Genomic DNA, 15,454 nt, shown 5'->3' on the forward strand with positions numbered 1-15,454 from the left:
ATATTAATCAACTGCCATTTAGCCAGCAATTCAGGGTAACGATTACCCTGAGTCGGCATGCATAGTACCCTCATCCCACGAGGGACTATGCCATATTGTAAACACGCTTGGAAATGAAAAGTCTGCCATTGTAGCCTTTGCAGTTTGGCCATTTTAAAATTGTAATCTCTCAGGAGTCCATCAAAATTCTGATCCACTAATGCTGGAATTGAAGCACTAAACCCAACATTATCAGGTATAGAAAACCCCATATCAAGCAGTGGATTGTCCATAGAAATAAAACGCTCAAAATTTCTTTCATTCCCATTAAAGCTCTGTTGTTCACTGACAGCCATATCATGGGCAGAACTTACTTGAGCAGGCATAGTCACAGCAGCTCTTTTGAGGATAGGTTAGTAATCTTGCATTTTATATATATATATATATATATATATATATATATATATATATATATATAGATATATATATATATATATATATATATAGATATGCATATATATATATATATATAGATATATATACACACACACATATATATTGCATTTAGTAGCTTTAATACCCGACAAAGTTTTTTTAACTTCATTTTATGGTATAATAAAAAGTCGAGACTTGCTTATAGAAATCATATAAGATTATAGGGGCATGGTGGTATTAGCTTTCCAGATGTAGAACCATATTCTTTTGCTGCATATTTTAAATTCTGATATGCACTCATATATATATATATATATATATATATATATATATATATATATATATATATGTAGACTCATATTAGTGAATGGAAAACAATTCAGTAGCAGATTATACTAAATTCTTATAAGTTTATTAAATATTTTAATTAAAAATATGTAACAGTCCTTTCATCTGGTTAACAAAATTTACCTTAGAAGGAAATCCATTTAAATTTTAGACTCTGCATATATGAAATCAGTTCTTAAAACAGTCAAGAAATATGTTTTTAAAACTCTATTAATATCAAAATGGAGATTTTTTTTTGCTTTCCCATTGCACACACCTGTAGATTTAAAGAAACTCAGAACAATGTTAAAATGAAATTATTAAAAAGGAATGGATTAGTATTATGGTCTGATTGCTTTGAAAAAGAAAAAGCTAAGTTACCAGAATAGTTAATAAAAGAATATAAATTGGATGAATCTGCTAACCAGTTAATGTTATCGATCAGTAAGAAATTAAATGAACTTGTAGATAATATGAGTGAAGAGGAAGATAACACTATTCCCCATTATATGACTGTATAAATGCTATCATTGAAGGTAGATTGACCTGCAAACGAAGCTTGTCCAAGTTATAAAAGTCTGTTATAAATAATCATAATAATTCTAATGCAAAATTGTGGACCTTTTAAGATAGTTGATTGAGTGACTCAATAGATGGAAAGAATAAAGCTCTGTTACTTAAATCAGTTAATCAAACTTCTTCAGGTTTGTACTGGAAAGTTTTTTACGTGGTAATATAGACATACAATATTTTTATTTCCTATAAAATCTTTAAGGTTAGTAAAATGGCTTCTTCAGTTTGTTGGATATGTAGTAAAGATGTAAAAGCTGATTGGACACACGTTTATAGATTGCAAAACTTAAATGTATATTGGGAACAGATAAGTATACTTTAATTGTTCTTTAACTAGATCAGTAATATTAATGGATGTTCCACTTCCTGTATTTGTAAAAGTCAAACAGCAAAAATGTTTTGGCCTCTCTTGGCAGCTGCTTAAAAAGTTATTACAAAAAAATGGAAATCAAAATCAGTTCCTACGTTCAAATAATTTTTAAATTTAAGAACTTCAAAACTACCAGTTGAAGAAGAACCAACCCGAGGCCTTGTATGCCTTTTAAAACACAGCTTTATTTCTTCAACATGCAGCAAGCAGAGGAGTGCAGTCAAATCAAGCAGTTCAGTTCTTAAAAAGTAATTTAGCAATCAGCAAACTTACAAGTGTGATCAGTCCATTTCCTTTCCATTGAGAGCTTTTATTCATTAGACTGTATGTAATCGAACTTCATCAGAATGGTTTTAAGTAAAGTACCGTAATTTCTTACATTTATATTGTCTGAGAATGTAACTGGGGAGGGGGGTGGTTGTGTGCCTTGAAAGAATGTGTTGTGCTGACAACTCCAATCTAATCCATCTCAACATACTTTTCATGTTAATGTGGCCATTAAGCCCTGGCTCTTTGCATGGAGCAACATTTGCCATTTTAACTCTTCAATTTCCAGTATTGGATTAGGATCTCCAAAAAGGAAGCTTACCTGTTCAACGGTAGCAAATTTGTGGTCTGTGTGTGTGTGGGCCAGGCCTTGCTATGTTTGGCTAGGGCATTTCTCTTGACTTGTGATCCTGTGGCCTGAATGTTTTCCCTGATCCTGTCCTTAAGTTTTCCCTATGTAATAGGCCTCACAGTATATGCAGATACCTATGTACACTACATTAGTAGAGTGACAATTACAGTGGCACCGAATTTGGATTCGGTGGTTCAGGGTTTTCATGACCACTAAATCTGTGGCCGGTACCTTTTGACACCAGTTGCAGTGCCCGCATTGGCTCATGCCTGGGGGTGTGGACGAGGTCTCCCCATTATGTGTGGTGGTTTCAAAGATGTGCTTCAGATTGCACAACCTTTTGTAGCTGAACAAGGGTGCTGTCCCTAGTAGGGGGGCCAGTACAGTGGTGCTTTTAATGATCCTCCAGTGTTTAAGAATTTCCTTGAGTGTGGTTGCAACCACAGAAATGGGGATTTTTAAACTTGGTGTGCATTCTGAAGGTTTGGGGGTGCTGGTGTGAACCCACTTTGAAGAATGGGTGGGTACTTGGTGTCCCTGTTTTGCATCTCAAACTGTATTTGAGAATGTATGATGTGGTCCAGATCGTGCCTTTCTAGGAATAACTGTTTTAACAGAATACATTATTTGAGATATGCCTCATCATTGCTAGTGATCCTGCTAATTCTAATGTACTGTCCCTTAATGATGCTCTTTTTCATGAAGGGAGTGTGCTGACTTTGGTAGTCAAGGTAGTTGTTTCAGAATGTTTCTTTTCTGTACAGAATGGAGCTAAAGGTTTTCTTTTCAGTGTCTAAGGAAATGGTGAGATCCAAGAAATGGATCTCTGTGCCTTGCCAGACAGGGTGAACTCCAAGAACTGTATACTGGAATCTGTTTTCCAAAGGAAAAGGTCCAGTCCTGTGTGGATGCCCTCCCAGATGAGAAATTTATCATCTATGTATCTTTTGTATAGACAACTTTTTTGGACCCTTTGATGTGAGTGAGTGTTTGGTCTTCCCAGGAATTGAGCACAAGGTTAGCATAGGCGGCCCAATTTTTACACCCATGGCTACTCCTCATGTCTGATGGTAGATGACAGTTTGGATCTCAAAAATCTCATCCATTTTTCTTTTAACTTTTCCTTCACTTTTCTTGAACTACTTCCTTTCCTCCTCTCCTACTTTAGAGTTTCTCTTTCTCCTTTTGTTACAAAGTTTAGTTCTATATAATATTATAAGTCAATTTTGTTCTCTGTTTTGTGCATTGTTCTTGATGTTATTACAGCTAATACTGCTATTCCTCGAAATGTGATTCTTTTCATGTGTATACCTGTTATTGAGTACTATTTTTCTTATTTGTCTTTTCATCTATGATGATTTGTTCTTTTGCTTGTTTATTTTTTGACTTTTTTGTTATAACTTGTGTGGAGCTTATCTCCCCGGGCCTCTACTGAAAATGGAAATATATCCAGCTAGACTAGCCCGGTCAACAAATGTAAAATAAAATAAAAAATAAATAAGCACCAGAGAAGTGAGTTCCATAAGTCCCTTAATCCTTTTTCTTAACATCAGTACTATGTAAAACTGAAAAAGAAGTGATCAGAACAATAAATCATACTAAGACTTTTAGTGATTGGGATAACTTTGAAATGTTGCTATTGAAATACTATGACTCTTAATATGCTAATTGTATAAGATTACCTTGATGTTTCAATGTATTCCTATCATTGTATAAAAATATGTGATGTTGAATTCCTTCCTTTCTTTGTATATATTGTAAATATGTTAAATTAATAAAAAATGTTCTTATAAAAAAGAAATGAGGTATTACATTGCAAAAAGAGAAGAAAACCTAGACAAAAACATGCTTATACTAATAAGCTGTATTTTAGGTTATTGACTAGGCGATGGGGTATAAAAGTACTCAGATCATAATGTATGTACAGCTGATATGTCTTCACTTATTTTTTCATGGGTGAATGTCCGAGCTAAGATCCCTGGTTTAATCTAGTAACAAATTTTAAGTGGAATTAAGTAAATATGAGAACACTGAATATAATGAAAAATGTTCCTTTAGCAATAAATGTTTCAGCTTGTCTTTCAGGCTACAACAATGGAATACTTTTTTCTCTTACTTTACTGTGGAGGCAAGTTAATATTAAGGCAAAAAAGACAGAAAACTGGTTTCTTCAAGGCTAAAAGATAATGATTTCTGAAATAATGCAAGTAGTTTTCACATCTTGGAAAGGGGGGATAAAGATAAAAAAACAGACACCAATTAGTGTTAGTAGAAGCACAGACAATAGCATGTATCTTGGATAACCTCAATTTTAGGTTAACCATGCCTTGTGTTAGCAGCTGTCTGTTTTGCACAAATGTTTCTATTAGAAGGGTTAAACTTCATTATTTGAAGATGTACATAGTTATGTATGTTTATGTTAAGTTAATAGGTTATGGGGTATTCTGGGGTGTTTTTTGAGTGTTTTTATTAAAAAGGTCTTGTTAAATGTGACATAAATTCCAATGTTGATGATAAGAAAAAAACTGTTTAAAGAATTTACCTGCCAAACATTAATGGGTGCATGTATCACAAAAAAATGGAAATGGACGTTTAAAAAAGTTGCCTTATATAATAGGTAGAAATAATGAGTTTTTACCATAATGGCAACAATTTCCATATTATCTTGGAATGGGAATCATTTCACATGTGTAGACAAAAAGAAAAGAATACTTAAGTATATTAAGAAATGCTGAGTATAAATAGCAATCCCACAGGAGATACATTTGGAAAGAACTAAGCATGTGAATTTGATAAAGAAAGGATTTAGGTTGGATATTCTGTACAATATTAAGGACAAAGGAAAATAAGAGTACTCATATTAACTGCTAGAGGAGCTACAATAGTGATATAAGAGGGAAGAAAGATAATAATGGCAGCTATGTAGGTGCACAGGGCTACTAGCAAGGAATAAGAATTACAGTGGCATGTATTTGTATTCCACCTAAACCTGCTGTTTTGAATTTTAAGAAATTGGAGAAATAATCAGCTTTCAGCAGGGAATAGTACTTGTATGTGGGAATTGGAGTTTGATTTGCAACAATGAAGATGTATCTAGGGAGCTTAGAAAGATATAACAAAAGAGGGATGTTTGCTTAAGAAATTTATGAAAATATTTCTTATGAAAGATGGAAATTCAGTAATAGGAACACTGAGAAAATTTACATATTATACCCCAAGGTGCAATAACAGGGCTAGACTTGATAGAAATTATATTTCACAGGAACATGTTCATTTAATTGAGAACTTTGATACACATCCAATAACTGTTGCAGATCATGTGCCAGAAATTAATAAGATATTAATGCAAGGTTATGAAGTAAATATTAAAAACTGGCACTTCCCCACCTACCTGTTAAAAAGAGAGGGATTTAAGGAATGGGTAGTGGAAATGATCTGGGAGTTATTAGGGAAGATAGAAAGTATTTCAAAATTTATAACTAGTTAACGGGATAAAATGAAAAATAGGATAGAAATAAAAAATACAGGTATGGTTATAAAATAATAAGAATTATTTAGAGGGGCTGACAAAGGTTAAAGTATTCCAAATAAGGGGAATCTTACAGAACAAGAAGAAACCCAATTGCAGAGTGCTAAGGAGAAAATAAGGGATAAGGATAGTTTGCATGAGTTTAGAAAGACTGCTGTTAAGCAACTGTTTTTTTTTTTTGATAATAACTCCAGAACACAAAAACGTTTGGCATAACAACTTAGGCAACAGAAAGTAGAAAGGGTTGTTGCCAACCTTAGGGAGCATATAACAAGGAAAATAACAAGAGATCCTGTGGAGGTATTGGAGATATTTTGGAAATTATATGAAACGATGTATAAAGCAGAGAAGCAGGGACATCAAGGAAAAAACACAAATGGAAATATTTACAGAAGACTTAAATATGCCAAGGTTAGAGGCAGGTTTGGCTCAACAACTAAGAGTTAAGACAGGAGGATATCAGATAACATTGGTAATGTATAACCAAGCTACAGGAAGGCCTCCAGGAATAAATGGTATTCTGGTGGAAGTTTGGAATTTAGGAGTGAGGAATGTGATAAAGATCTGGAAGGTTTTGTTTAACAATATTTTACAAGGAGAGGAGGCACCAGCATCCTGGAAAAACACTGTGGTGGATGTAATACCTAAAGACAGTAAAAACACATCTAATCCAGCTTCATATAAGCCCATTTCAATTCTAAACCATACTTATAAAGTGCTTATGTTTATAATAGTTTAAAGAATGTCAAAGGTGATGCCAACACTTACAAATATGGACTGATGTGTTTTTTGTGGAGGGCTGACAAACATTTGACAAAATTAATACAACAATGATGATCCAGAGGGAAGGAGAATGCAAGAAAATACTGCTGTTATTGATGGTATTGATGCAGAGAAAGCATTTGACAGAGAAAGCTGGGATTTTATGAGTAGGGCAATGAAAACATTTGCATTTCCTGATAAAGTAATATGTTTAATTAGAAGGATATATGAGGGATTGGAGATAAAAAATCAAAGTGGAAGGGTTCCTCTTTCATAAGTTGTGACTGAGCACAGGAACCAGGCAGGGGTGTTCTCTTTTCCAATTGTTATTTGCATTATATTTAGAACCATTGGCAAAGAAAGTAAGGGACTCAAGGATTCAAGGATGTAATTGGTATGGTGTAAAATTTGTATTTATTTGTAGATGATATTATATTGTATTTGATGGAACCAGAAAAGGACATCTCAGTGTTGAGAAATATTCTGAGGCAGTTTCATTTTTTGGGATGTGAAATTTAAGATAAACAAAGGCTATAGCTGTAAATAATATATGCATATGAATTGACCTAGCAATACCCATATTTATAGGGATATGATAAAATGAATTATTTAGGAGTATGGATTAAAAAGGATTCGGTTTATAACAGCTAAGGATATGTCGGAAGAGACTAAACAAAAGTTAATACAAGACTAAAAAAGTGGAAACTCTTGCCTATGGATATGGATAGCAAGATAATTAGGCCCATTTAGTTTTAGAGACAGGTCAGGCATATTTTTATAAACCAGAGTGGAAGTTGTGAACAGTAATAGTTGAGAGATTTTATTTGGGAGTGGAAGAATGCACAGATCAGTTGGGATCAGATGATACTCCTAGCAGAACAAGGAAGATGAGGGATTATCTGATTTGAAGGCATATTTTAGAGCTGCAGAGTTAAGGCTCTTTTACATAAAACAAGCATTAAGCTTCAGTTCAGAGTGGGAAGGGATGATGATGAAGGGGGGTAATTCAAGAAATAAGGAAAGAGTAGGATTTTGGGCACAGATTCTTAAGGAGAAAAACATCAGTCATACAGAATATTATATTCATAAAGTAGCATAATGTATACTAAGAACCAATCCAACACAAGAATGGAGAAGTATTCTGCCATCAGGGATGAAAAGAAGGGGCTGGAATTTACTGGAGGAAGATGGCAAAGGAACCAAGGTATTGGGAACAAATATGGAATGGTAATAGAATGGGAAGAGGCCAATAAGACATTTGGATTGTAGTCTAGTCATTGCCTTCCCTATCAAGGATTGATAGCAGAGTATAGAAAGAGAAAGGAATATGGAAATCCTAAATGAAAGACCTTCACTTGTTGAATTTTTAACTGAACTTAGAACAGAAGCTTCTATTAAAAAGGAGTAATTGATAGGGCATACAAAATATGTCACAGTAACTATAGGAATCCGTCAGAAGAGGTAAGAAAATATTGTGAAGAGAGACTAGATCTGCAATTCACAAAGAAACAATGAAGGACATATGCATGGCTCCCATATATGCAACAAAATCTAGAAGATTTAGTATTTTTGCTTGGAACTGTTTGCATTGATACTTTTACATCCCAAGCAGACTTCAAAGAATTTTCCTCGGGTAGATGGCAAATGTTGGAGATGTGATGGGGAAAAAGAGATAACTGGGAATGTGTGTTTGAGATGGCGGACTTAAAAAATTCCCTACAGAGTATTCTGATAGGAATCCTGTGAGAGCAAATGAGTGTAACTAAGGTGATGATTTTTTGAGCTAGGATACAGGATCTGAATTGCCTAGACAGAGTAAGGCCTTGTTAAGTTTAATTCTGGTAGCTGCCAAAAAAAACAATTACTAGACAATGGAATTCAAAATCTAAGCCAGCTATAATCGAAGTAGTGAATGTTGGAACACAGATTAAAGTACAGGAAGTTAGATCTTTAAAAAAGGTAGGAGTAAATTACATAGAAAAAAAGGAAATTATAGGCACAATACCGCAGAATAAATTTTTGGGGGAGGAATGAGGTTTAAGAGATGGCAGTGACTGAATAATTTATGTAATGTTTCTTAGCTTTTTTGATGTATAATAGTATATGTGAATTATAATGTCTGTAAATGTGAACTTGTTAATATGGTTTGATTACTTTTACATAAATATAAGTTTGCCTGTATCACAAATGATAATTCAGTAATAGTATTAAAAAATACTAAATTTTCTTCGCCTACAGGCTTTTCACATTCCACAGGTTCCCAAACACTCTTTCCCTGGCAACTTGGCAGCTTCTGTTTGTCTAGTACCATTTGTAAGATTGTACATTGGGATTTTATAGTGGACTCTTGCAGTTCAGTAGTCTTATCTGACTCATCCCATAGATTTTCCAGGGGCTTTGATAAGCGTTTGTCACTGCCACATTCAGTGGTGGTTAGAGTCCTTGTTGGCAGTGGCAGAGTGGCCCTTTGTTCTTCCCTATTCCCAAGCCATGGTAGTTATGGATAATTCCCTTCTCGGTTGGGGGTGGGGCAGTTCAAGGGGGAAATTGTCCAAGGTACCTGGTTGAAGTAAAATGTCAATCTTCACATCAATGTCTTGTAAATGAAGGTAGTCCTCCTATTATTGTAGGCATTTCAAAGCATTCTCCCAAGGGTGTGATTGTCATACAGACTGAGAATACATCCAATGGTATGGTGTCTGAACATACAAAGAGGAACTCAATCCTATCCCCTCTATAAAAAGGCCATGAGGGTTTGGCAGCAGGTTATGTCCTTTCAGCAGTTTGTGATTGCAGTGCATATCCCAGGGAGATCCAACATTCTGGTGGATAGCTTGAGCAGGAACATTCTTCTCTTTCGTGAGTGGTCTCTCTGAATCTAAATTAGTAGAGTAGATTTTCATCTACTTCTTCTGCTGCAGCACCCCCTGCAGAAATCTTTTTGCTTCCCTGCCCAACACAAAGTGCAGCAGCTTTTATGTTCTGATCCCTCCCAAAGGACAGTCACCAAGGGATGCTCTTCTCTATGCTTGGGCCCTGGGTTTCCTCTGTGCTTATCCCTTGGAACCCTTGATAATCAAGTTTCTTCAGAAAGCAGCCTTTTGCAGAATGACAGTCACCGTCATTGCCCATTCTAGCCTGGCAGGTTTGTTTCCCCTGTCTTTGGCCTCATTTACTTCTCCCACCCTGGGTGCTGGATCTTGTTCTTCATTTGATTTCTCATCCATCGGGATTACTGCTCCCAAATCTTTGCTCTCTCAAGCGAATTGTATGCTTTCTCCAATTCCAGTGATGGCCAGGAATACCAAGCAGTCCAAGAGAGTTATTCATATACTTTCTACATCCCAAAAACCCTCCACCAGGAAAGTTTATGCTAGTAAATGGAAGTGGTTCACTATTTGGGCTTCTTCCAAAGGCTTTGATCCTTTTTCAGCACCATTCCTGAATTTTTGTCTGATCTTTTTCACTCTGATCTTAGTTATTCAACTTTTAAGCTATGACTGGCTACCATTTCTAATTTTCACATTGGCAGGGATAACACCCCGAAGTGGCCCTCAATCTGTCTAGGGTTTTGTTATGTCCACATGTTTGGGACCTGGTACCTCTTTGGCACCTTCCCCTGCTGCTGCAAGTACTTACTTGGCCTCCCTTTGAGCCTTCAGCCATAGTTTCCTTAAAAATGTTTGTCAGGAAAAACTCTGTGTTTAGTGGCTATCACTTCAGCCAGAAGAGTGTCAGAATGTTAAGAATTATCCTCTGTACCTCCTTACTTAATTTTTCATATAGATAGGGTCACCTTAAGGACCCACCTTTAATTTGTGTCTAAGGTTGCTTCTGAGTCTAATTTAAACCAGCCCATTTACTTGCCTTTGTTCTTTGCAAATTTCAGTAACAAGAGAGAACATTTATTTCATTGTTTGAAGGTTCATAGCCATCTTAGATTCTACTGAGACAGAACCAGCATTTTCAGAAAATCTGACCATTTGTTTCCTTTTCTAAGAGAAGACTTGGCAAGCCTTTTTACAAAGTGACTCTACTCAAATATCTTTCTGATTGTATTTCCTTGAATGGAATACCTTTACCTGTGAAGCCTAAAGGTCATTCCACAAGGGCAGTAACTACCTCATCTGTCTTTTTTCTCGTAGTGTTCTATTGATGATATTTTGTGCTGCAGCTACCTAGGCTATTGCTCATTTCTTTGTGTCTCTTTACAAACTGCATATGCTGTTTAGGTAGTGGGCTACTTTTTGTTCTACCATTTTGCAGAATGCCCTCTCCTAGGGCCTCCGTGGGGTGTTTACTGACTGGGGACTCTGTCCCACAGGTTGAGACCAGACAGATAAGACAGCATTGGATACAGGAGGTATGCACATTACATAATAATAGAACTGTGTAGTCTGTATCCATCTGTGTCAACCATCCCTTTGTAGCCCCTTCAAATTGTCATTATTTTAATGATGGCCTCAAAGCCTGCTCCAACAAGTCTATTCTTCCTGCCCTCTGTTCCTTGACTCCTTTTTTCGCCATCCTGATTATGGTCTGTTGTGGCTTAGGGATTTCTCCATGGGACAAACTCAGTCTGAGGAGAGAGTGCTATATTAGGAGCTTATGGGTAGAGGAAGTGGAGCTCTGGGTCTGTAAATTTTGAGTATGGCTGACTTCGGATCTGAGTTGGACCCAATAACCCTTGAGTTGAGATGGATGGATACAGACAATATGAATCCATCATTATTTTAAATACATAACTTGATGTGAAATTGTTCAATCTCGCCATTTGTTCTTACACACGGGTTCGGAGCCGATCCTTGGCTCCGAGTCGGCCGCATCACTAGCTCCGCATCTTCGAGAAAGCTCGAGGCACAGTAATATCCCATGATCCTCAGGTGCTAACCCTCAGATCTAGTTTGCCGCTAGCAGCAGATCGCATTGAGAGGCTCAGGCCAGTATATTTTTTTCTATATTCGTGATATATATTTCTCTTTTTTTACAGATTTATAGTTATATCTTAGTGTTTAAATAAGTAATATAGTATAGGGGTGTTATTTGTGAGTATTTAGACTAGATTAGTTAGTTTAAATTTTTTCTAGTTAAGGCCTACGGGTTTTTTCTGTCAGGATTGACAGTATTTTAAAAATGTTTTGCCTTAACTCTCTCTTTTTTATTCTATATATATATATATATATATATATATATATATATATATATATATATATATATATATATATATATGGATCTACCTTAGTAGATCGACAAGTTACAAAAGCGAAAACGAATTCACCAACGCCAGAAGATCGCAAATCACTTCACCGACACCAGAAGATCGACAAGGCAGAAGACCGACGGAGGAAGACACCGACGCTGAGAACACTGAGATGGGGAAAGGATGTGTAAGTATGCGGTAGACGGACGATAGGGTGCGAGTAAGGTAAGTGTGCAATGTTGACGGTGTGTAGGGGTAGGGGTGGGATAAGTGAGTTAGGGTTAGGGCGCGGGTTAGGTAAGGGTGCGAGTAAGGTAAGTGTGCGATGTTGACGGTGTGTAGGGGTAGGGGTGGGATAAGTGAGTTAGGGTTAGGGTGCGGGTTAGGTAAGGGTGCGAGTAAGGTAAGTGTGCGATGTTGGTAGTCTGTAGGGGTAGGGGTGGGATAAGTGAGTTAGGGTTAGGGCGCGGGTTAGGTGAGTGTGCGATAGTGATGGACCTTAGGGTAAGGGTTTGGGTTAGGGTTGTAGATAGTTGTGTATGTATGGGTTAGTGTTCGTTTGTAAGGATTTTGGTGTGCTTGTGTTGTGTGTGTGGATTTTGGATAGGGGATTTGTTTTGTTTGTTGGTATGATGTGTCGGGTGTATGCGATGTCGTGTTTGTGCACTGTCGATCTTCTGGCGTTGGTGAAGTGATTTGCGATCTTCTGGCGTCGGTGAATTCGTTTTCGCTTTTTTAACTTGTCGATCTACTAAGGCAGATCCATATACATATATATATATATATATATATATATATATATATATATATATATATATTTCATAGTGTGCTGTGTGTTTTGGATTTTTATATATATTTTAGGTTAGATTTAAATTGTTGATTATTATTTCAAACTTTTAAAATTATTACACTTAGTATTATATAGTGTTTTTTCTTAAGTGTGCTGTGTTTTTTGGATTTTTTCAAAATGTCAGAGAAAGCCAAATCTGGCTTTAAAAGGTGTCAGTGCGGACAGAAGATGTCCATTACTGACAACCACTCATCCTGCGTCTACTGTCTTGGCCCTCTCCACTTGCAGGAAGACTGTTCCATTTGTCATTCCTTTAGTGGGAGGGTCATGCTGGAAAGACGCAGGAAGTTGGTTGAGTGAGAGTTGCTTAAACCCGATTTTCAAGAGGCCCTGGACAAGGCTGAACAGGTATCCAAGTCTTCGAAGGGGTCGAGGTCTTCAAGAGTGTCGGAGCCCAAGCCATCGGCTCCGAGCACCTCTTTTCAGATTCGGATGCCGGCTCCTATGACCTCGGTGCCAGGTGTCGAGCGTTTATCTCTGACCAAGTCTCAGGTCTTGGAGCCGGTGTCAGAGGTACCACCGTCTGCTATCCTTCGTTCGGTGACGGCTTCGATCCCTTTGACCCGTTCTTCAAGGCCCCTTTCCAACTCCAATGTGGACCGAGTAGTACAGAAGCTTATGGAGAACTCGGCTTTGTCCAAATTAATCGAGGTTTCATCCCAGCTGGTTTCGAAACTCGAGACTATTCCTGTTCCCTCAACACTTCCTCCTCCGAGACCCATCGAGTCATCGGAGCTAGGAATCGAAGAACTGATGATTGTAGAGCCCTCGGTGCTGAAGCCTCCAGTAGTGCTATCAGCTCCGTTGACCTCAACTCCTTCGGAACCAGCCGGAGAGTCTCGGAGCCGAAGATCTTTCCTAGGTTCCGGGGGGGATAGTTGAACCGAGATATCAGTTCCGACTCTTCCCCTCAGTGCCTTGGCTCAGATCAGTTCGGATCCGTTCTCGGTGTCGGAGCCTGTGGTTCCGATTCCGGAGAAACGACCACCTTCTTCGGATCGGGTCGGCTCTTCGGGTCGGGGCACCAGTGCCTTTGACATCATGAGGAAGGTCTTGTCTGATCAGACACATACTTCATCAGTATCTTCGTCTCCTTCCCCAAAAGGTCCGCGTTCTGCTTCTGTGCCTTCGGCTCCTACCAAGCGTCGAGACCCAATGCCTCAGAAGTCCCCACAGGGCGACTCTGGTTCCTCAGATGCATCCCCAGAAGCTCCCGCTGAGCATGTTCCGAGGAAACGATTGTGCAAGAGGAGGCACATAGATTCCCCCCAGGAATCTCTCACATCTGACATCGATTTAGATGAAACAGAAGGGTCCCCACGGCCCCCCTCCGAGGATGTCTCGTTTGCAGACATTTTGGAAATCCTGAAACAAAGGGAGGACTGGCAAACCCTTACCCCTTCTGTGGATGAATCGGTCTTGCTGAAGGCATTTGGGACTCAACCTTCTACCTCCTGGGTGACTCCGCCATTTGACGATCTCATGGATCTAATAGCCCGGAGGGCTTGGGAAACGCCCGATACAGTGGAACCAGTCCCTTGTAAGCCAAATAAATACATGACGGCCCCCCCAGGACAAATCTTATCTTACAAAAGGGGTTCCCGTGGATACTATGGTGGTGGCAGCGGCCACTAAGAAAGAGATGTCTGAATCATCTTCCTCTGTCCATCCTCCTAATAAGGATTCTAGGACGATGGACAGATATGAGAAGCGCATATTTAGTTCAGCGACTGTTTCCATCCGATTGCTCAACTACCTTACGCATTTCACACGTTTACAGAGAGATCTCATTAAGGAACTGGGAGATACTCTCTAGGGAAACACAGATGCTGCTGTCGCCGAGAAAGTGACAGCGCAACTTAACACCCTAAACTCCATAGTGAACTCATCCATGAGGCTGATTTCATACGCAGCCGAAGGGTCGAGTAGAGCGGCAGCTTCAGCAATTGCCCTGAGAAGGCAATCCTGGTTGCGCTTATGCTCCTTTGCGGAAGCCTTTAAGTCTTCCTTTGCCAATGCCCCCTTTGATGATGCCTCCTTGTTTGGGCCCAAAGTAAAGGAGACTCTCACGAGGTGTGAACAAGAAGGGAAGACCCTGTCTGCCGTAGGGGTCCATTTTTCCATTCCATCTAGACCCTACCCTAAAGGGCAATGAGGAAGAAAAATGTGGTTCTGAAAGACTCCGGGATCTTTTCAGCACACAGAAAGTGACGCCCCCTCCAGAGGCAGAGGAGGGGGAAGAAACGGAAGACTCCGCCCAGCCGGCAGAGGGGGTCCGCAAAATCAGGGCGACAGAGAGACTTTCTCTGGAAAGCCCTTCCAGCACTTCTGAGTGCAGGCCCGACTGTCCTACTCTGCAGGCAGTCGGGCGTCGCTTGGCTTTATACCCAGAGGCCTGGCTAAATCTTACATCAGATTCCCGGGTAAAAAGCATAGTTACCAGAGGCTACAACATTTCCTTCATCAAAATGCCACCCAACTCCAAAAAGCTCCCAGATGTTCCACCCAGTCTGCGAGACCAGGCAACCGTAGATATAGGAAGGTTGCTCGAAAACAGAGTCATTCAACCAGTCCCGGCGGACCAAATAGGATCCGGAACTTACTCAAGGTTCTTTTTAGTTTCAAAGAAAACAGGGGACTGGAGGCCAATTTTAGACCTCAGCAAATTAAATACCTTTGTGAAAAAGGAAAAGTTCCGGATGGTCACGCGACAGTCAATCCTTCCTTTTCTGCAGAAGGGTGACTGGATGTGCTCTATAGATCTCAAAGACGCATACTACCATATCAAGATGGCCAGGGCGTCCAAAGAT

General features: G+C 38.7%; 1 protein-coding gene across 1 annotated transcript in view; it reads right to left on the reverse strand.

The window, feature by feature from the left end:
• The window catches only part of LOC122790625 (amiloride-sensitive sodium channel subunit gamma-like), a 1,193,300-nt gene that overhangs the window by 234,069 nt on the left and 943,777 nt on the right, over positions 1-15,454 (reverse strand). The window lies entirely within an intron of this gene.

The sequence above is a fragment of the Protopterus annectens genome, chromosome 16.part0, assembly GCF_019279795.1.
Source record: "Protopterus annectens isolate FY-2018-M chromosome 16.part0, PAN1.0, whole genome shotgun sequence".
In the NCBI taxonomy this organism is placed as follows: domain Eukaryota; kingdom Metazoa; phylum Chordata; order Ceratodontiformes; family Protopteridae; genus Protopterus; species Protopterus annectens.